Below are 22,846 nucleotides of genomic sequence, written 5' to 3'. Positions count from 1 at the left end.
TTGCGTCCTGCTTGATGTGAGCTTGAGTCAAATATGGGATGCACCTACATGCGTCGAAGTTTGCGCTTTGCATTTCATCTCCGGCAACTGCCGCAGCGCGTACTCGGCATCCGTTCTTCCCCTAGACGCTTTTCTTTTGCCAGGTTAATAGCTTCGGGGCTGGTTATACTTCCTCGAGGCTTGTGAGTAAGGTCGTGCTCCCGTAATAATTATTCGTGTCGCAGCCAGAACGCCGGCGGCGAGTGCGACCATTGCTGCAGGGATGCGCGATACGCTGTGGTCCACGTAGCAGCGCCCCGCGCGACAAAAAATGCATGAAGCGTGCTGATATCCTGAGTAAACACGGATGTAGCAGGCGACTGAAGCCCAAGATGAGCACGGCTGCAAGAATACCCAGCTCTCCCAGAGTATAAAAGCCTGCCTACGCTTAGTTTGGCTCATTATCCCGTTTACCCTGTGGAAGAACCCGGCAATTACGTGCAACGGCGTGTTCAGCTACGCAGTAAATTCATTAACTCTAGAGCGGTTCACATGGTCCTCACTGCCCTTTGAGCGGTGGGCAGTTGTTCGCACTGTCAGTGGATGCAGAACGAAGTTGATCTTACAGAAGCACACTTCCCTGGCGTTTAGATACATGAAGTGCACTTCAGTGATGCCGTTAAGTGTTCACTAAAGAGACAATAAGGTTTGGTTTGGTTTATGGGGTTTAACGTCCCAAAGCGACTAATTTCGGTGTATTTGGTACAGTTCTGACTCCCAGAAATGCCTCTCGTCTTGTAAATAAGAGAAGTCTTACAGAGCAGTGTTTCTTACTGCGATGCACATACAGGACTACAAAGGGGGTGCCGATAGAAGTGCTCAGTTCTAAAAAGAAATTCTATCCGTGATTAGAAATGCGGTTTAAGAGTCATGTTTAGTTGATTTTTGGAGAGTTATGGTTGGCCGGCGTCCATAAAGTATGTGAGATCGTTAAAGACCTCGCAGCTGCGGATGAAACAGCTATTTTCTTTTCGAATTTTTTCGCTCTGCACTTTCCACACCTCGTATTCGTTGTAATCGCAAGACTCTACTTTAATATAGCCGAGGACTGCCATATCATTCTCAAAGAGAACACTATTGTGAATCCGTGGAGTCCGCAAAGGCCCGCAGCAGCCAATGCTTTAATTAGTTATTTCTCATACTGTTTCCAAGGAAATACGGCGTATAGACGTCAAAGTTTATGAGAGAAAGCAAGCAGAATCTTCTCCCTACTGAGTGCCAGCAAATTTCTCTTGGGTCGAAGCAACCACAACCTTTGCAGGGCAACATCCCTACTCTCACCTGGTAACAACTCTTCCATGTTTCTAATAAGCTTAAGGAGGCGCGCTTCCACTCTGACGGGACCATGGCTATGCTTGTGACAGTCCACATGCAGGCGCTGAGATTCAGTCCTCAAGAGGAAGCGTTCAGCGAACTATGTGGTTTGTCCACCTTGTTGACGAAAAATCGGAAACCGCCCCATCCTGTCATACTAGGCTTCCATTAGGTTACGGAAAAAATAACGGCTGTTCAGGACTGCTTGAAACTTAAGAGTAGTAGCATATCGGTATCTGAAGCCTACTTGGCGCCTACTTGGGACGGCTGCGCACCGCGAGCGCTCGCCTCCTACTTTCTGGGAACGCGGCTCAGGATGTTGGTACCTGGTGTACCGCTCAATCGAATTGCGCAGGCTCTACAGATGCTTGCGTTTTATGCATCTGCTGTGACTTTTCACCTGCACGCCAGCCCCGTTAGCCTAGATTTCAATACCCCTGCTGACAGAGTAGTGGAGTTGGTTGGTTGCGACTGAGAGAAGGATGAAAAGGAAAAGTGCACGGGCCTGCCAACTGGCTCAAGCCGAGCCACCACCGCTGCCACGTGCAGATAGAAGTGGAGTCCATGGGTGTGTTACTTATGGCTTTGGTGCCTCGAACGCGCAGCCGGCGGGCGGAGTCCGTCTCTTGATTGCTGGTGACAGTGTCCTTTCTTACTGGGCATTTGCGCAACTGCTGGTGACAGCGTCCCTTCTGGAGGGACGCTGGAGTGGAGGGGGTGGGGGGCGTTCTGCCTACAAAAGACCGGCGGCAGAGATGGGGCGTTGTGCGGCCTGCGTAGTGCCATAAATGCCCATTTCAGAAGTCAAACCGACGGGTGGTAAAGGAATGGATGGTTGCCCGTGTATTTTGGAGAGCAGTGCATGCGCGCTTTACAGGCCTTAGAGTTGACCGGTTTGTAGCAAACAGGCTTTACCCTCGCGGCCGCTTTGCGCGTCTGTTGATAGCCGAGGGTGCATTCATGCATGGCGCAACCGCTGTGTTGCTGTTGCCTCAAGTCACCGTCGTGGGGCGCTATTTCCGGCCATGGGCCACCTTCTTGGGGAGCTCTGGAACTTTCTTACGAAGAGCTCTTTTTCCTTGAGGAACAGGAATTTCTCCGCCATTGGTCATGCTCCTTCGTGACCGAATTGGACGGACATGTCAGTTTTATTTTTTAGCCGACGTGGTTTATTTAACCTCATAACATGATTAGAGCAAAATATGGCTACTCTCGCTCGCCGTATCCCGTTCTCTTAGTTACATCAGGTGTCAGCATAACGGTCCCGTATGTAGGCTTCACAATGAGAATACAATGCTTTACTGTACATATATGTATAAATTTCAAAACACATTTTGCATGCCTTTGTTGTATATATGAATGTAATTCCATTTCATTATTAATATCTTCAAGCTCACTGTTATAACTCTGATGTTTATCTCATCTGTTTAAATTTGTACATAGTGATTCATTTTGTGCTAAACTAGTGTGTTTTTCGCATGGTTTAAGTGCGATATGCGTCATTTCTGTTGTCCTGTATGTTCCTCATTGTTACTCCTCACTTTCTTGTGAATGTCACATAAACTTTTTCTAATCACTCGCTTATGTGCTGCTGGTAGCGGTACACGTTTGATGCATGATAGCTACCTGTAAACGCATTTAGAATGTCATTACGCCACATCTGGCACAAACTGTGCGCGAACCCTCGCGCCCAAGCTTCCCCCCAAGATAAGACCTGTACAAGACCCTCTCTCCGCAGCGCCTACGTCAGCGCTGCGAGATTTTTGGGGCTTCGGCGACAGCAGCCGGCGCAGCATAGGCAGCAGCACGGTATGGAACTACTCGGCACGACTTTTGGCTGTAGCGGTGATCGAAACCAAGTTCCAACCATGCGCTTTTGGGCTTGAAAAACATTTATTGCTGGTGGCATCCATAAAATGCCTTGTTTTTGTAGAAGATAAAGAAAATTATTATATGTGTGCATTTACATGGCCGCCTATTTATGGGGTGCAGTATTAGGGATAAAAAAAATATTTCAGGCCAGAAAACTTAACTACTGCTGCTAGCGGCTGTAGCCTAAGCATCTGGAAACTTCGGTATCATTTCGCGGCAGTGATGCTTCTCGTCGGTAGCTTGAATTCTTCCGGCCAATTTGCTGAGCGGTGCTGGACAGAGACAGCTAACGGGGTGTCTAAAATGCTTGGATGCTGCTGTGCACCGAACTGTTTGTCTAACTACGCTAATGGACCCAGAGCGCGCGTGTACTGGTTTCCGTCGGACTGCGCTCGTAATGCAACTTGGGCAAAGACTATGCCTTGGGCAAACTTCGCACCAACGAAGTACAACCTGGTAAGCATAAGTTTTCGTTTTCTTTCCCGGCAGTAAAGCTTCTCGCGAGAACAGCTAGGGCCTAGTTAATCGCATTACAAGGTGCTTGCAACGCGCTATGCACTTTGAACAAAGCAAATGGAACAAATCAGAATAAGGCACACGGTATTTACGCGTAATATTTTCTGTCTTCGTGCTGTAAAGTATGCAGCGCAATGTAGACCTGAATTGCTCTTCTGTTTAACCACAAATTAATTTAGCGTCATGTATTCTAGGGCAAAACTGCCTTACCAGGAGGGTGGTGTGGATGGTGTAGCTATGAAATGATGTGTGCATCGGCCGTCATGCCTTCAGTGCGGAACAAACGACAGCTTTGCAGCCTTATTCGACTATGTTTTGCATAGTGGATGGCATGGTGTATGCGGCATAACGTCCCAAAGCGACATCGGCTATCAGGAAAAGCATTGATGATGGCTGCGTATTCATGGTTGCAGTACTGAATCACAGAAATAGGACAGAAGCCACCGCCTTGTCTCTTCAAGTGGCTCGTTGCGACATTCTATTTGCGTAAAGCGTAGCTTTCGTCTTATGCAGCGTTCTTTGTGCTTATGTTGCAGCTCTGTCAGCACCACTGACTTGGAAGTGATTCCTAGCCTCCGCGAACTTCACCGACATGTCTAGATAACTGACTCGGCGGGGACGTTTCCCACAGACGCAGTGTCTCGTGGTACGTGATCGAATGCTAAGGACGGAACCTGTGTGCGGCGAGGAGAAAAAAAAAAACATTATTAGACCGAAGGGGGTTTAGGGCCCGTTGACCCTTGGGCTCCCGCACGACCCCACTGCAATGAGACGTTCATTCGTTCATGACGGTCCATGACGTAGATGCCTCAATCCGTCGCGATCGTCTACGTGTCCGGGTCCGCGTAGCGCAACATGGCCTCCCATTCATCCCAGCTGGCCAAGTGCCTCAGGCAACGCTTGGAAGGATCCGCCGGGCATTAAAAGAGGATGTGGGTGAGGGTGGCGAGTGGGTAAGTGCAGAGAGAGTAGGTGGGGGTGTAAGCTCCCGGGTGGATCCGGGAGAGGATATATGAGGATGGAAGGCTGCAGGTCTGAAGGTATCTCGAGAGGAGCTGATGGTAGTTATCTAGCGAAGGGCGGGGTGGGGGGTAGAGTTGGCGCTTGGTCCTGTAGGTAGTGGTTGGACTTTTCGGTTTAAACTAAAAAAAAAGCTATAGTACGGCGAATTCGCTTTTAGAAATTGGGTTCTAACCGAAGACAGCCAGTATTTTGGCTGCAAAGGTTAGCTAGCTGGCTGCTCAACGCGAGTTACATTTACTTAAAGTTGAAAATTAACTAAGGTAACTAAAAGGGGCATGATGCGAAGATGGCAATGTGGGATAAGCAGCGCAGTTGCGCTATTTGAGCTATTGATCCGCTAGCTTACACGCCTCTCGCAGTGGGCGTAGTAGCGGCAGGGAAATGTGGGTGGAGGCCCTAAAACAGACTAAAGCCCGTGTTCGTCTACGTGGTTGACAATGAACTGCGGCTCTTAGGGTCTGACAAGGAGGGCTTGTTTGTTGTTGTAGCCAATGGCATTTTGCCACAAGACTTCGGTGGCGATTGCAAAGGACTTGAAAAAGGCAATAGTTACTCTTTTAATGCGGGCAGCAATTTTTTCTACAAGCAGAGCGCCAAGTAGTCCCATATGCGCGTATTTTACTCGGAAATAAATTTTCAGGATGACAAACCTAGCGCGACAGACATTAAATGACTTTGACCACACAGAATGGCTACTTTAAGTTACCGAAAAAGTCAGTATTCCATTCGTCGAAGATGATACTCACCGAAGAAAACCGAAAGAACCGTTTTGACATAAAAACCGCAAAAAGGCCGCCGCATTTTAAAAAGAAACAAAAACTACAAAGTCCATCCAATACCTATAGGCTGGCGTCCGCTCGCTGAAGGCGCGCATGTACTCACGGGAAGAACCCGGCTCTGAGTCTGGCGCCTCCCGGTTTATGAGACCTCGGGTGTGGCCTTTGGGGCCTCGTTGCCGGTATTAACAGCGTGCGCAGGCACTCAGATCAGATCCACACGGCGCGGCGGGTTCGCGGGAAGCTGGTTAAGAATACAAAAGGCAGTGTCATGGACTCTTCGCTCCGCGATATTTAGGAGGGTAGTTTTGGAGTCAATGATTACATAGTAGGCTTTGGTGCGAGGAAACGCGAGCGCTATTGCTGCCTCCTCACTAGTTCTGAAAAGTGGGGGGGGGGGGGGGGGGGGGATTCTTCGTGCTATCTGGGGCGTCAAGACTACCGGAACCGAGTCCCTCGTTAAGCTTTTGAGCAGACAAAGAGGGAAAGTCAGGGGCCCGTTATGACATACATGAATAAAACCAACAGTCATCGAAACGAAGCAGCATAGGGGAATGTTTCGATCTTCTTTTTTTAATTTTGTGCTCTTGAGCTGTTTGGCGCCTTCAAGGAAACTTTTAATCTTCTACAAGTTGCAAGTTAGCGCCTGTCCCGTCTACATCTGTGTGTTCGTGTCTTTTTTGCGGTATGGTTTAAAAAAATTCCTGTAGGGAAAAAATTAAAACACTCAGAACAACCTAGCAATTAGCACCATCTTTTCGAGGGCTGAAGATGCAGAGACAAAGCTTAAAGGCGGGCACGAAACGGTTTCGCTAGCGTCTGCACTATGGCCGATGGACACAATAAGAAACTAGACAATTGACGGCCGAGAGCATCCGCAAACATTCCAACCTCGGGGTCTGCGCTTCTGCAGCTCCCTGTATCCTCGGCAGTCACGGTCCGCGTTAGGCGCCCTACTTCCGGTTCAGCCGACTGGACAGGCGCGCCTGTCGCCGTCCACAAATGTGAGGCTGTCCACTGTCCAACAAAGCGCGTACCAAAAGGGGAGCCCTAAGGACAAAGAGAAGGACAGAAGGGGCGAAGGAAGGAGACGTTGTGATTGATTTTGGGGTCTGGAGAACCCGAGAATTGGCTCGTACGAGTAGTCCTTACTCAAGCACCTCCACCACCATCGATCTTTTATTCCTGCTTGTAGCTTCCCGGCTACTTCCGCCTTCATCCCTTATCGCTTGGGAAGAGCGCCCGCGGCGGCTGCGTATCTGGCCGAGGCGCTTTCAAGATGAGGCGAGCAAGTTTCTGCTTTCGTTGCGCGCCGACCCCGTCAAGCGTGGCGGCTGCATCGATTTTGCGCTTTCCTCTCGTAATGGATTCTGTTGGAACACCGCTGCGCAATGAGAAGCTGCAGCAAACCTAATCTTTTCTGGAGGAGCGCCTTGGGTGAGAAGCGACAGGTTTCATTAAGCGGGAAGAGATTGTAACGAGGCCGGCAGGGTGGTAATTCTGGGCCCGGAGTACGTTTGAGTTTGCACTTGAGGTGAGGTTTAAGAACATCAAAAATGCGTAGCCAAAAGTAGGAAGGACTATTGTCGCGATAAGGATGCGGATTCTGGTATATGCAAATGATTGCCGGCGCCTGCCGAGAAAACTGCAAGGTTTATGCGCAGCACTTATTACCTGCACGGAATGACCTGGCACGGGCACGAGGTCAGTCTCAGGCGAAACCTTGGGCGCAAGAAAGCTTTCAGAGTGTGAAGGGTCATAGCTTTGTTACACTAGTATCAGTTATTATACGCCACCGCGCAAACTAGACGAAACGTAGAAAGAAAGGACCTGCACTTTAATCCCGGTAACTGTTACTATAGATACATAAAAAAAAAAATTGTGGACCGTTACATTTTTTACACGCTTTACCGGTTACGCTGCACATTTAAATTGAATTCGGCTATGAACTATTTGCAAGTTACGCTGTAACCCCGATATAACTGTACGAAAACATTTATAAAGGTATGTAGTCTCACCGCATGTGTATTATACCCAGCATGCATGGGCGCCTTTTCAGCGCCATACTGTGCCCCGGCAACCTTACATACATGGCTTGAAAACAATACACGCTACACTCATATATATTCACGCTGTGATCACGTAACACTCGTAACGCTACAGAAAAATTACTTTCTTCCAAAGAGTTCACAGTTTGGAGCAGGTGGCAGATGATGAAGATGATGCTCTCCAATTTACAGCCGAGAATGTTGTGCAGTTTAACACAAGGCATTTTGGTTGCTTTACAAAACCATGTAGGATAAATACCCTGTAAGAAAAAAAAAAGCGGCAATAACCTGGTGGCCTCGCTGAGCGGCCCATAAAGGAGATCTGCTCGCGCAGCCGCGGGTTCGACTCCTAGTTATAGATTATAGTTATAGTTATAGATTAAACCCCATAAACCAAACCAAACCAAACCAGTTTTTTTTTCTTGTTCATGGTTTCACCTCGAACGCGCTTCGCATCTCACTCACACTAGGTTCGTCCCTGATTTCGAGACATCAGTCGCCGCGGGACGAAGCAGATGGAAGTTGAAGAAGACGACGCTCTCCAATTCACAGCGCGAGAGTGTGGTGCAGTTTTACCCTTTTCTTTTGGCTCTCTTCACTGAACCCTAGCCTATCCCCCGCCGTGGGTATGTGCCATGTCATTAAGGCAACAGCCACAACAACACGAGGCGGGTTTGCTGCAGCGATAGCCTGGTATGAAAGAAAAAAAAAGCGGCGATGGCCTAGTGGTCTGGCTAAGCGGCCTTTAAATGAGATCTGTTCGTACAGCCGCGGGTTCGACTCCCAGTCATGGATATTCATTCAATTCCTTTTTCTCTTTTTCTTGGTTTGACCCGTAAGTCAGCTGAAGCTAAAAACTAGGCACCCGGTGATCGAAGCCCGAGGTCCCGTCATGAAGCTTTCGCTTCAATAATTCCCTGCGTTGTTGAAAAAAAAAAAAGATATTACAAACCAGCGCGATGCGAGTGCATTTTATTTTCTCTGTTGACACGGCTGTGTTCCGAATTATTTTTTATACCTTTGCATGCTGCTAGCTATGTCGTTGGAGAAAGATATTTTCATTGTCGGTTGTAATACATCAGCTTTATGTATCAATGTGCGTGTAAAAAAATTTCGTTATCCCTGCGACTCACAATCACAAAAACATTATTGCATGGATCCCGACTAGCTTCAAGCCAAAGATCGAGATGTTGGTGCAAAAATGACTGTAATGAACGTTTAAAAATAAAATAAATCAACCAATTAATCAGTAGTTAAAGTGTGAAAACCTCCAGTTCGATAACAGGTACCGACATCGCACTGTCGGAAAGCATTCTTAACGATGTGTCCTCCGAGCGCACGAAGGTTATTTCAGGAAAGGAGTAAGAATTTTTCCTTTGAAGCCGTGAGCACACAGGTGCCGCACGGGGATAAGAGCACATTTATATAACAGAGATGCGGGTAACACACTAAACATAGCGCGGGAAGAACGCAGGACGAAGACGAGGGGGGACAAGCGCTGACTTTCAACACAACAGATTTATTGCAGGCCAGGAGCATATACGAGTGGGGCAGCCGATAGAAAGATGAAAAAACAAAACAAAATGCCACATGCCATGATGCCATGAAATGGAGCTCTTTCCTTGCTAATTCCACAGACGGCCTGCTGACACATTGATCTCCTGCCCGTGCTATCTCACACGCTTCCTCGACTTCTCCAGTGAAAACTGAAGGAGCAGCGCACGAAAGACAGGACTAAGGTAGGGACAAACACAGCGCTGTGTTGTCCCTACCTTAGTCCTGTTTTTCGAGCGCTGTGCCTTCAGTTTTAACAATGTACTGACTAGCCCAAACAAATACTTAGTGCAATACATCTCTAGTCAAGTCGTTATGGTGCTGGTCTTATCGAACAGGGGATGGCAACGTGGTTCTGCGTCACGTTTTTTGCAATGGGCCTCCATACGGCCGTCTGTGGTGACGTTTCTAACTTTATTGTTGTGTTATAGGAGGCGCACATTCAAACATCTGCCCGTTTGCCGTATATAGCGCTAACCACATGAAAGTGGAAATTTTGTATACCACTCCCTTACTCCAATGAACGTGGGCATTTCTGCGCTTAATTATGCACTGCGGTTTCCGCATTCGGATAGGGCAGCTCTTTTTGCGCACATGTGCCGCACATGCGCACTTTAACGCCAGAAGATCGCCCTACCTTCCTCAGATTGTGAGAGACCTTATGCAGGTAGAGAATCACGGCTACCTTTTCTTTATTTTGTAGCGAGAGCTACACTACACTACCAAGTCGAGCATTTCGCACTGAGCCTGGGAGCCCCTTTTACCCTTTTTGCTCCTCTCAGAAAAGGTAAAAAAAAACATAAAAAAGAGAGAGCGTGCCCGGACCGGCAACGTTTTGCCAGGGTTAATGCCAATTCGAAATAAATGAAAAAGAAGTAAGTGCTTCAACCAAAAAAAAAACAGCTTCAAAGAAAATCAGAACCGTTAAAAAAATAGACTCAGAAGAAGAAGAAACAAAAGGCACGTCAAAGTCAAAATCACAGTCACAGGCAGACAGCCAAAGCACAGAGTGCAGTGCGCGAAATAAAAAAAAATGAGAAAAGCAAAGTCACAGTATAGTCACATTCACAGTCATGACAAAGCACCGAGTGCCGGGAGCAACGAAAATCAGAGATGTAAAAACATAATGAAAACAAAACAAGACAAAAGCAAATTCACAACACAGTCAAGGACGCAGTCACAGTCACACAGTAAGCCACTAGTAAAGCGCCTATGCCCAACAAAGGAGCACGGAGTGCTCCTCTGGACAGAGCGTGGGGAAGAGAAATTAGAGAAAAGATAAAAATCAGCGTGAATAATTAAGAATTGTGTGACTTATGAGATGAACCATTTGAAGGAAAACAGCACAAGCAGCATGCTCTCTGCGAAGGGAGGGTTAAATAGATGGTGTAATGTCTGATGAGAAAAGAAATTTAAAACAAGAAACTAAAGAAGCAGTAGGGGACCAATCCTGGAAATATTGACGGAGGCCTTCACATAACATTCCACAGGAACAAAGTGAAGATGAAGAGAGACCAAATTTTTTTAAAAATAGAACTGAAATCTACTTTGCCCAGTAAATAAAGTAACAAGAGGATTCATGAGTAGACCAATAGGGGAAATATTAAGTGTATCAGGGATCGAATTGAATAATTCAGTGGCGCCATTTTTACTGGCGCCAAAAAATGCTTCATAAAAGAAGTGGTGAACGATGTAAACGGCAACGCACGCAACGACGTGAAAGTGTAGAAGCATGTAAGCAGCCATATTGCTCGGCACTACACGCAGCTTGGTCGGCTAACTGGCGACCGAAAATTCCGGAATGACCCTGGATATGAAATAAAAGAAATGGGGCGAGAGAAGAGAAACGATAAAGATCTTTCTTAATGGTAGTAATTGTCGGGTTGTAAGAGGTAACTGAAGACAGGGCAGAAAGCAGAGATAGAGAATCAGAGCAAAAGTGAACAGGCGTAGAAGGAGGGTTATGAATAGCATAAGCAACAGCAGAATTAAATGCTACAAGCTCAGCGGCACAAGCGCTAGAGGGTGGATCTAAAGAGAGACGATGAACGTATACAATATTTTGTGTTGAGCTAAGAACAACAAATGCAGCATCTGCTGAGCGATGAGTGAAAGACCCATCAGGGTAAATATGTAGTGCACGTTGAAAAGAAAACAATAGGGCTTCTGGAAGACTAAGTTGAACGAAAGAAAATTTGAATTTCAATGAGGGATGGTCCGACCATTGATTAAATAAAGGTTGAATTTGAGAGGGGTCATTAAAGGTATTGCCCCATACTGCGGGTTGCCGTAACGTGAAAAGCAAGAACCCTGCGCATAAATGGTCTAGATAAATAGGCAAAGGAAGAACGTTCGCAAGAACATGAAGATCAGCGGTTCGCGTAGTATTGTAGGTACCAGTAAGAGCAAGAAGGGGAATTCGTTGAAGCGATAAGACGCGATCTCGTAGTCGGGAAAGGGGGCAATGAAACTGCCAAGCTGGGGCGTGATAGGTGATTGTGGAAAGACTAATGTGATTATAAGTTGGTTTGGTTTATGGTTATGGTTTCTCATAGCGACTGAGGCTATGAGAGATGCCGTAATGAAGGGCTCCGGAAATTTTGATGACCTGGGGTTCTTTAACGTGCACTGACATCGCACACTATACGGGCCTATAGAATTTCTTCTCCACCGAAATTCGACCACCACGGCCGGGATGAAACCCGCACCTTTCGGTTCAGCTGACGAGCACCATAGCCACTGGGCCACAGCGGCAGCTAATCTGATGATAAATTTGGCACATATGAGAAGGAGAAACAGGAAAAAGAAAATGAAACCAATTAAGGAGCTCGGTGGTAGATGCAAGAATTTTCGTTTGCAGGTGGTTAAGATGAGGAATAAATGTAAGTGAGAGTCATAAACAGCGCCTAATAATTTAATACTCAGTTCACACTTCACACTGTAAGTGTCTAGTCAAATTGTTGGCTTACGTTTAAGTAACGCCTGAACTTCATTCAAAAACAAAACGTAAGAACACTTTTCTGGGTTTAATTGAACGCGAAATGAGGTGCACCAGTTTTGGATTAAAGAAAAAACATTTGAACCCCGCGTTGACAACTCCCTGCTATTTTTGCCAAGGTCAAGTATAATGGTGTCATCTGCATAAGCTTCGTTGTGGATAGGTGAGGGGACAGGAAGGTATAATAGATCATATAGCAAAATGTTTCAAAGTAATCGCGAAATTGGCGAACCCTGCGGACTGCCGAGGGAAGAACGCATATCAAGAGTACACGAAGGAGATTGATAGGTCAAATGGTGGTTATGAGGGAAAGACGCCAGAAGAGAATATAGATTTCGAGGACAACGATGTTTTATAAAAATTCCAATACCAAAGGATGCCAAGCCCGATCAGATGCACCTCTGAAGTCCACACAAATTAGAACCGCACCAAAGATTTGTTGTTTTATGTAAGAAATCCCGCATATGATAGAGACCCTGAACGGAACTTCGGCCATGCGTGAAACCATACTGATTTCTATGAAGTAGTTTATTTTGGTGCAGGAACTAATACAGCCCACCATATAGTAAACGCTCGAGCATTTTACCGAAAGACGAATTAATACAGATAGGTAGGTAAGACTTAGGAAGGTGCTTTGGTCTATTCGGTGTGGAAACAAAACTAATCCTGCCAACTCTCTATGTCTCAGGAAAGTTACCGAAGTGCACGGCAGAATTAAAAAGGGAGACCTAAAGCAAGGGATGAGCGTTAAACGAGGCCACAGCAAATGGAAGAGAGGTAAGATCAGGCCCAGGAAAAGACGACAAACCTAGTGAATTGGTTACAGATTAGATCTCCGCCGCAGTGAATGGAAAATCTTGAACTGAGTTATTGTACGGCTGCGCAGTAATGTCCCTGAAGTGAGTATGGAAAGGGAGATCGCGGGAAGAAACATCTGTAGCAACGTTCGCACGAAGGAGCAAATTTATAGCGCCAGAAAGCGTTTCAGTACATGTGCCATCGGCGTGCGGTAGAGGAGGGATAATGGAAGCGCACCTGAGCGTGGCAAAAGCATGTTTATATGGCTTACCGAAAAGAAATTTACGTGTAGCTGTGGAGAAGGTCTCTTTAAATAACTTTCGTGTGTGGTTCTAATCTTAATCGATATTTTGAAGAGCTTTAGAATAAATTGGACGGTGGAAGGTTCTCAGCTGAGGGTCTGAAATGAGTTGGACACGGCGGCGAAGAACGCGCACACGGTACTTCTCCATGCTCAGATCAGCCGTCCACCAAATGGAACCCTCGGGAAACTTTGGTTTTACCAAACGCAAGTTTGTCTTGTAAAGCATCGTGAAGGTGGCATTAAATTTAGAAAGGACATGATCAAGAGCCACGCCAAATGAAACTGATGATTGTAAAAAGATTTTAACCAAAACAGAGAAGTTAACTGGGAAATTATACGACTGGAGCGAGCTCTGGTGAGCCGCTTGAATGGCGACGACGGTTGGGAATGAAAAGAAAAGAGTATGTAATAAATTTTTGCTCGGAAAGGGATGAGCCAGGAATGACTTCCCAAGAGTAGCCCTTTGTAAGCAACTTCGGAGAAGCGAAGCTGAGGTGAATCGAACTTGAAGCGTACGGAGTTTCGTAGGTTGGTAAAGAGTCGGGATTATTAAGAACAACCAGGGCATTAGAAGCCGCAAAACCTTCAAGATGAGTTCTTCAAGCGTCAGTGACATTGCCGCCCCATAAAATGTTTTTTGCATTACAATCGCCGCAAACGATAATTTTGTGAGTAGGTGAAGTCTGTATACAAGTGGTAAGCGAAGCCAGGGACGCTGCGATATCCGCACGGGGCGGCATATACATACTACTATAAAAAGGAATCGATCTGTCATTGCAGAACACGAGATAGGAAAAACTTCAGGAAAAATAAATATTAGAACGAAACAAAACTGCGCGAAGAAGACGGGACAAAAGAAAGGCACGAATACACACACACAAAGCGCAGACTTCCAACTGACTTTATTTTGTAAAAGCAGGGTGCTTATAAAGGCAATCACAGCAAACTAGGAGACAAGCAGAAGCAACGTGCGAACGGCAATGACAAAGTCAACAATACCACGTGTGATTACGACGCATGAAAAGTTCGAATGTGACCATCTAAGAAATTGATTTATTGACATGAAAGAGATAAAGAAGGGGCGCTAACACACTTATCACCCCTTTTAGAAATGAAAAAGGCCTCGATAATTTCTCTTTCGGTTTTAGTTTTGGCTTTCGAAAGGAACTTTGTTTTTTCCAGGTAAGGAGAACAGGTTTTCATGTCGCAGCTCTTACAGTGCAAGGGTAGATTGCTGCCAGTGCCACTGCTAAGGGATCGCCTGTGTTCTAAAGCGCGCTCATTAAAACAACGGCCAGTCTGGCCTATGTAGGAACGACCGCATGACAAAGGTATCTCGTAAACAACTTCGGAAACACATTTTGTAAACTTGTTCCGGTGGTTCTTCTTGCAAGTGGTGGGTTGCTTTCTTGTTCCAGCTAGTAGAGGGCACACTTTTTTCAGCTTGCAAGGAGCCGAAAAAACAACGCGTATCCCATGCCTTTCTGCTACCTTCTTGATGTTATGGGAAAGGCAATGAAAATACGGCATGACAAATGGTGGCTTGGAATCCGAGCATCCTTTATCTTTTTCTTGTGAAGATTTTAGCCTTTGAAGCAGGCTTTCGCAGGTGCCAAGAAGTAGATGACGGGGATAGCCAGCGGAAAGAAGGCGCTCAACTTGACAGTGAAAACTGGATGACATGGTGTGGGTACAGGATTTCTGCAGAGCAGAGAGGCAGGCAGACATGATGATGCCACGTTTGACTAGCTTAGAATGAGCGCTTTTATAGGGTAGTAGACTCTTGTTCGACCTTGGGCTATACGACCAGCAAACGTGGGCATCAGTGAAGTGCAGATTTAAGTCTAAAAACTGTATGCGGTTGTCCCTTGTCAGTTCATGAGTAAAAAGTAAGTGTGCCCTCTACTAGCTGGAACAAGAAAGCAACCCACCACTTGCAAGAAGAGCCACCGGAACAAGTTTACAAAATGTGTTTCCGAAGTTGTTTACGAGATACCTTTGTCATGCGGTCGTTCCTACATAGGCCAGACTGGCCGTTGTTTTAATGAGCGCGCTTTAGAACACAGGCGATCCCTTAGCAGTGGCACTGGCAGCAATCTACCCTTGCACTGTAAGAGCTGCGACATGAAAACCTGTTCTCCTTACCTGGAAAAAACAAAGTTCCTTTCGAAAGCCAAAACTAAAACCGAAAGAGAAATTATCGAGGCCTTTTTCATTTCTAAAAGGGGTGATAAGTGTGTTAGCGCCCCTTCTTTATCTCTTTCATGTCAAGAAATAAATTTCTTAGATGGTCACATTCGAACTTTTCATGCGTCGTAATCACACGTGGTATTGTTGACTTTGTCATTGCCGTTCGCACGTTGCTTCTGCTTGTCTCCTAGTTTGCTGTGATTGCCTTTATAAGCACCCTGCTTTTACAAAATAAAGTCAGTTGGAAGTCTGCGCTTTGTGTGTGTGTATTCGTGCCTTTCTTTTGTCCCGTCTTCTTCGCGCAGTTTTGTTTCGCTCTAACCATGAACCGACTAGCCCAACATCATGTCTTACTTAAATATTAGAAAGATATCGAAGGTAGGATTATGCATCAATATGGCATACCGTGGATTTTTAGGACAACAGATTTTGTGAAAAGTGGAAGAAATTAATGCAAATTCATTATGGGTAGTAATACATGTATGTAAATTGCCGTCAGTCGTGATTTTGATATTATTGTCCTGCATATTGTTACGAAGAAGAAGAGGGCAGTGGCGCGGGACGGAGCGCTCGCGCTAGGCCAGCCGCCATTAAATCATCTCTCGTTCATCGTTCACCACGTCTCATTCTTTGGCTGGCCGCCGCGTTACATTTGGTGTGAGGTGCGGGGTACTCGTCGTCATCTTGGTCCCTGGAGCATCGCCGCCGTCTGCTCGCCTTCGTCGTTGGCCGAGGGGACCTGGACTCCGCCGCCGGCTCAACCCGAGCCCGAACTGACCAGAACCGACCAGCCGCTATCCCCAGCCCCGTCCCCAGCCCCGACCACAAGACACGACGACCAGGACCAGACGAAGTATGACCCTACGACGACCCGAATCAAGACGGCACCCCCGCCCAAGCTGTCCGGCGAGTCCTTAATCCCTGACCTTCGGCTGTGGGCGACCGACCGCTGGACCTGAAGCTCCAGGGACAACCGTTCATCAGATCATCTCGTTCATCTTGGTGGCAAGCCTTTCATCTTCTTCTATCCTTTATTATCATGGTCATCGCCACCTCATCTTCGAGAATTTACGCAATCGATCTGGACGATCGCTCGGAGGACCCGGGTCATGTTACGAAGAAGAAGAGGGCAGTGGCGCGGGACGGAGCGCTCGCGCTAGGCCAGCCGCCATTAAATCATCTCTCGTTCATCGTTCACCACGTCTCATTCTTTGGCTGGCCGCCGCGTTACAATATATTTAACCATCGAGAAAGTCGCACAACGGGTGGGATCCAAATTGACTTGGAGATAATTGATGTGGTCGGGCGGAGGACGCGGGGTTACTTCAGCGCTAAGAGCCATAATTAGTTCGGGAACAGATCCTATCCGCGCGTTCACGCAAAAGTGAACAAGAAAGACACATACATGCCCCGCAGGATGACCTGACGAGTGACCGGCGGCAGCGCAAGGGGCGCACTTCCTTTTGGTATCCTGGATTGGGGACGGGCAGGCCCCAAGGCATGAGACCCCGCACAGCGGATGCAACAAGCCCTGGAAGGATCGTTTTGCACCGTGCAAGCCGCAAAGCATGGCCAAATTGCGCACAATAGGTGGAGAGTGGCACATGCAGGTCAACGTGCACCTCGACCGAAGTCCACCCGAGGGACAGCAACGTGCCGCACACAGACGGACGAAGGCAGGTGGTCCACCTGGACGTGGACAAACTGTCCGAATCTTAAGGGGAAAAGAAAGCCTGACTTTGTATGAGGATGGGGCCAGATGTAGACTGGGGTTCCGGCGGTTACGTCCCATAACTAGGTCCTGTGGCCGCACGTCGGGATCGACCCTAGCCAGGCGAATGTGCGGGTTCCTCTATCCTGGGACAGAGACATTGATGGATCTTCTAGTGGCCTCGATGCGGGTGATGGCGGCCTTGAGGCGATCCAGGTCCGCAGGGTTGCTGGAGGCAACCGTGAGGGCACGACGGGCAGGCCAAATGGCAACAGCTCCCATTACCTCGACCTCGGTATCGATGTTCGCCTTAATCATTGCAGTCAACTCGCAGAAAACGTGCGCCGAGGCCGTTATGGAAGTTAAGAACAGCTGGTGCGGCAGTTGGTTCGGTCGGGAGTACCGAGCAGGAGGTGGCTCTGGCGGGCCAGGGTTGCATCCAGGGCTGGAATTCCGATATCCTTCTGAAGAACAGGAACCGGAGCACCACGCAGGGCGTCAGCGAGAGTCTGAAGGACCAGGCCCTCCTACCTCAGATTGCAAAGTTCCGCCTCAGCCACTGTGACCCTAGCGGAGATCTCTGCAAGCTGTGTTCTAACGGCTTCCGAAGAGGTCTGAAGCGTCCTTGAATAGTTGGTCTCGGCGTCAGCGCACGCAAAAAAAATGCGGCGTTTTACGGCATAGGTCACATACCAGAGACAGAAGTACTGCGCGGGCTGCAGACTTATCTTTTTTTCTTTGTCCAGAATCGTAGTCATAATCTGTTTATGAGCCCGCATGGGGTCAGCGTCTGTGCCCAACTCCAAGCGGTCGGGTTGTATCGACTCCGGAGCACTTGCCGGCTGCAGTGAAAGACCAGGCGGCCACGAGAAATGAGAGACTGCAGGCCCTAACGGGGCAAAGGAGGCAACTCCGGAATGGTTGACAAGAGCAGGCTCCTGAGGCAAGCCAGCAGGTAAAAGGATGTCTGTGAGGTCAGAAGACTTTTCCGGGATAGTGCCAGGATTCACCCCACAGGAAGAAGCGCCGCCCGCGGGGTAGTGGGCCATCTGGAATGAACCGGTCGGCCATGGCCGAGCTGGCAGCTCGTAGGCCTAACCAGCCAGCCGCCAGAGACCACAAACCGGAAAAACTGCGAACTGGAAACACGGACCTCAAAGGAAGAGGTCACTGGGAGGGTACCCGAAGTCTTGAAGGGCCCCTACGAGTAACAGGATGTGCCAAGAGGCCGTGGTATTGCAAAAAGGTAGATGTGCATGAGCAGCGAACTCATTCACTGCATTAGTGCGCGTGCTTGAAATCAGGAGCAGCAGGTGCGCGGCGCATGACGTCGCACGAGTTCGCCGCAGGCGCCGCCGCGCGAGGAGCCGCGCCGGTCCGACTATGCCCGCCGGAGCCGAGTGTGAATGCGCATGCGCGGCAACCGGAGAATGGCAGCAAAAACACGGCGCTGAAGCCATAGGCCGTCGGCGTTCATTGTGCTCATTGGCGTTCGCGTTGACAACGTTTTACACTCCGATCATTTTAAGGAAAGGAAGTGCGCACAACTGGCTCCCTGGGTCAGTGGATGCCTGAATCGCGCTTATAGGTATGTACGTGGGGTGATCGTTCACCGAATACTTCTTCAATGCTAAAAATTATAGTCACAACAGCAAGTTCGACAACATGCGTAACTAGGGGGGGGGGGGAGAGGGGGGAATGTAGCTTTCACTATGTATTTGCTGGCGTAACTCAGCTAAGCCACTGCCACTTTTTTTCTTACCTTTTCCTTCTCTCCTCCACTCCGTTTTCGTCGCTCATGTGTCACACAACTTTTCTTCTGCGATGCAGGCCTTCGGTGACTGGAACAATGATATTTTGGGATAACTCGCCGCCTCCAACCATTCTACCTGCTTTTGTACACTTTCTTCCACAGCATGTTCGCATGACTTTCAAAGAGCGCTCGACAAGAATGAAATAACAATGCTTCTCTTTACCAACTTTGAGTGTGCGGAGCTGCACGGGAAAGGAGGCATGTTGGCTCAAAGCTCATACATCCAGCAAGCATGATCGTGGTTGAAACGCAGCCGCAGATCTAAAACCCTAATGCTTTCCTGCGCAGACAGAGAAGGAAGGACAGGGAGAAGCGCTCCCTGGAAAGGGTGAGCCACACTAGGAAATTTCAGGTGGCCTTGCAAAAACTTCGGCACGCACTTCTGCCACGTACCTGACGCAGAAACAATGACGCGAAAAGGGCATTCCACTTTGTGTGCCTTAGCATAAAAAATATGGCTGAGGCTTAGCTAAGGTTAAGCCTAGTCAGATGCGAAGCATATTGGTGGCTAGGCTTGGTAATACATGGCTTTCCTTGGTTGCATACTTGGTCATTTTAATACAACCACTAGAAGCCTTCGTCGTGGGGGAAGACAACGGCATGGCTACAGCGGAACGCCGACTAACCCCGAGACGTGCGTTGGGTGAGCGCCTGGATTGCCACGGAAGCCGCGTCTGCCTGCCCGGTGGAGCGAGCGTTTCATCTACACCGAGTGTGAACGCGCGTTCGAAATGTGCGTGAATGCCGCTCGAGGACATTCCCGCGTCTGTGCGATGCCATCGTTACGACGACGTCACGGTGTCACGTGGCGTGACGGCTAGGGGTCCCACGGCGACGGCGTTAGGTGGAGGCCGCCTCTCTCATCCGATGTCACGTGGTGTGACGTCATGGCGTCACATGGTGTGACGTCACGGTGTCACGTGGTGTGACGTCTAGGGGTCCCACGCCGACGGCGTGAGTGGTAGCTCTAGCAATATGCTTCGCATAAAAACATCCAGAACTTCAATGTCACTGCTCTCTACTTACTTCAGAACGTTGATCAGGCTCAGCTGCTCACACAACTTCTTCGCTAGCGACTAGACCTTCTTCAGTGAAACCCGTGGAGTTGCCTTAAAGACAGCACGGTCGGCTTCGTATGCTTTTTGCAAAACACCTCCCAGATCAAGACCGCGGAACCGCCTTCTTTATCCGCTGGTAGTACACATAGGTCGCGCTCCTGAAGGGCAGCATCTAGTCGTCTGCGTCGGACATCTGGGCGCCCCTCTCCGCATTTTAAAAAAGCGTCACACCCTGGCATACGTAGGAATCACTATCGTCTACAGGCGTACGTTTCGCTACTTCACGGACACAGGTGAGCAGTTCCGCTGTATCTTTCCTTGGCTGAGCAGCGAACTTTCGACCAAGGCTCAGTGTCCTGCTGACGTCTTCCGGGAGATCAATGTCGCCGAAGGTGTCTCTCACGAGGCACCAGAAGACGTAGTCTGTCCAAAACAAGGTGCCAGAATGCCTCTGTAGAGTGGCCAAGCAATCTGGAAAACTCCCTTTCTTTGGCGTGCTTGACTCTAGTTTCAATCAATGAAGATGCAAGCGTGCAGAATGTCTCGGAAGAACCGAGCCTCTCTGCGTCACTCGGCGCGGGAAATCTTGCACAGCCTTGCTCCATAATTGACCGAAGGGGGAAGCTACCAAACAGCGCCCATAATTTGGGCGGGGGGGGGGGGGTGGATCTTGGAAAGAATGCAGAAGGAAAGGGCATGAGCTGGAACTTCGGCATTGCCAGCTAGAAAAATGACGGAACAAAGTTCAGAAGAACACGAAGAGAGTGAAGAAAGGCCCAATGTACTAGAAATGGGGTTCAGAACGAAATCGGCTTGGGCAGGTTGGTAATGGACCTTTTCACAAATTCCGCCGCGCCACCAAGCGGCCGCGCAAAGCACTCTGGGAAAACGAAGCGCCGCGGCGCCCACGGCGCCGCGCTCGCGTCTTTTCGTCCGTCTCTCCGACTGCGCCTGATCACCGGAAAGTAGGGGTGTGCGAATATCAAATTTTTCGAATACGAATCGAATACGAATACTTGGTTGCGAATATCGAATCGAATATCGAATAATCAAGGACAGACGCATTTAACTACTACAAAACATTATTTGAGCACCCAAGAACATCAGAGTTCAACTATCAGTGATGAAATGAACACAAAAGGTGTGTGTGGCTGCCCAAAAAGTATCAAAGTCTCGAACATTATTCTTAGAAGAGTGGAAATATCACAGAAGATGGCTAGTACACAGCATTGATTAAGGCTAGCTTGCCATAAGCACAAAAACGCGTTGCTGGGATGAACATAAAAGGTTGTCGTGAAGGAAAACCGGCTGCTCCACATGGTCAGGCAGAAGTAGTTCCCTTTTAGCTGAAACGACTTCTCCAGCCACAAAAAATGCGCTCTCACTTGGCACTGAACTGGCACGTATTGCGAGGTATTTCGTGCAAAGCGCTGACTATACCAGCTTCGCAGGTATAGCCACAAAGAAGCTTACCAGCGCAGTCAGCTACTGCATGGCCCAACGTTACACATTGCTCTAGGCGCCGCCATGTTGTTATATCTCTGTCGATAGGACTTGAGGACCGAAATGAACTCTGGTGCTCGCAATAGAATATTTGGCTAGATACTAATATTCGTGTCGGGTCGAATAATAGAAACAACACGAATACTTGGTTATCGAATCGAATACGAATGCTAAAAATATAGTATTCGAATTATATTCGAAAATTTGGAATATTCGCACACCCCTACCGGAAAGCCTTCCTCTGCCATCTCGTCGCCATCGCTGTTTCTTATATCTGTGCTACACGGGAAGGTTCGAATGAAATCTGAGTCGAATGACATTCGAAAACTAGAATGACATTCGGACTCGACGTACGCGCGCGGTGCTACACGAAACCTTCCAAGCGCATTCGACAGCCTCAGCTCGTTTTCAGTGTACAACGATGACGACGGCGGTGGTCACACTGCTCCGACAACGACACTATCACGGTCAACAGCAGCATGTGATTATAGTGAAATATCTAGTTTACTCTAATATGACTGCAGTGGGAGACGTTTTTCAGGCCAACGACACCGACGAATCCGATCGGCGGACGGTCAGCCTTGTCGGCGGCTGAGCGAAAGCACGCTGATGAGGCGGCGGTGCAAATATGTTCGCGCTTCTAAATGAGTGAAACGAACGGCCATATTTCACATGTGCACACCTGAACAGTCACCAGCGATAAGCGCTTGCCAAATTAATTTCAGTCGACGTCGACTCCCTTTCCTTCCGCGATGACTAGGCCTAGCGAGTCCGTAGGATATGATCTGTGATTGCGGCGGTTGTGATGAGCGAATCACTAGCTTTAGCGAATGAAAATGGTCACCGAGTGTAGTTTTGGCAATAGTGACCTGAAATTAATTATTCCTTACATCGCTGGGCACGCATATGATGAACGTGAAACGCCGGTGTGACCCAGACTGCCGAGCCGTGCTTTACGGCCAGCAGCAGTCGTCGCCGTCGCTAGCTTATGGATGACAAGTTAGGCGCCGTTTCAGTTAAAGCGAACGGTCGCCAAACATACTTCTGGATAAAGTAGTTTAAAATAAAGTACTGGTCACGTCGGAGGAAGCCGGGACAAAAAACGAGAAGCGCCGGTCCTGCGCGATGTCAACAGCCCGCGGTTGTTAAGTGTTTCTCAGGCGTGCGATCGCACCATCGCTTCCCACACATTATCGCACTGCGTAAACAAGCACGGCTACAGCCGGTAAAAAAGACAACCGGTTGATTAATAGAAATAAAGCGCCGATTGCGTTTTATGTCATGAAAACGAGTACAAACTGTTCGTACGCAGCGAGTGGGCTAGGCTGC

Source organism: Amblyomma mixtum, chromosome 6 (genome assembly GCF_055824585.1).
Source record: "Amblyomma mixtum isolate Tamu chromosome 6, ASM5582458v1, whole genome shotgun sequence".
Classification (NCBI taxonomy): Eukaryota; Metazoa; Arthropoda; class Arachnida; order Ixodida; family Ixodidae; genus Amblyomma; species Amblyomma mixtum.
Note: the sequence above shows the minus strand (reverse complement) of the source record.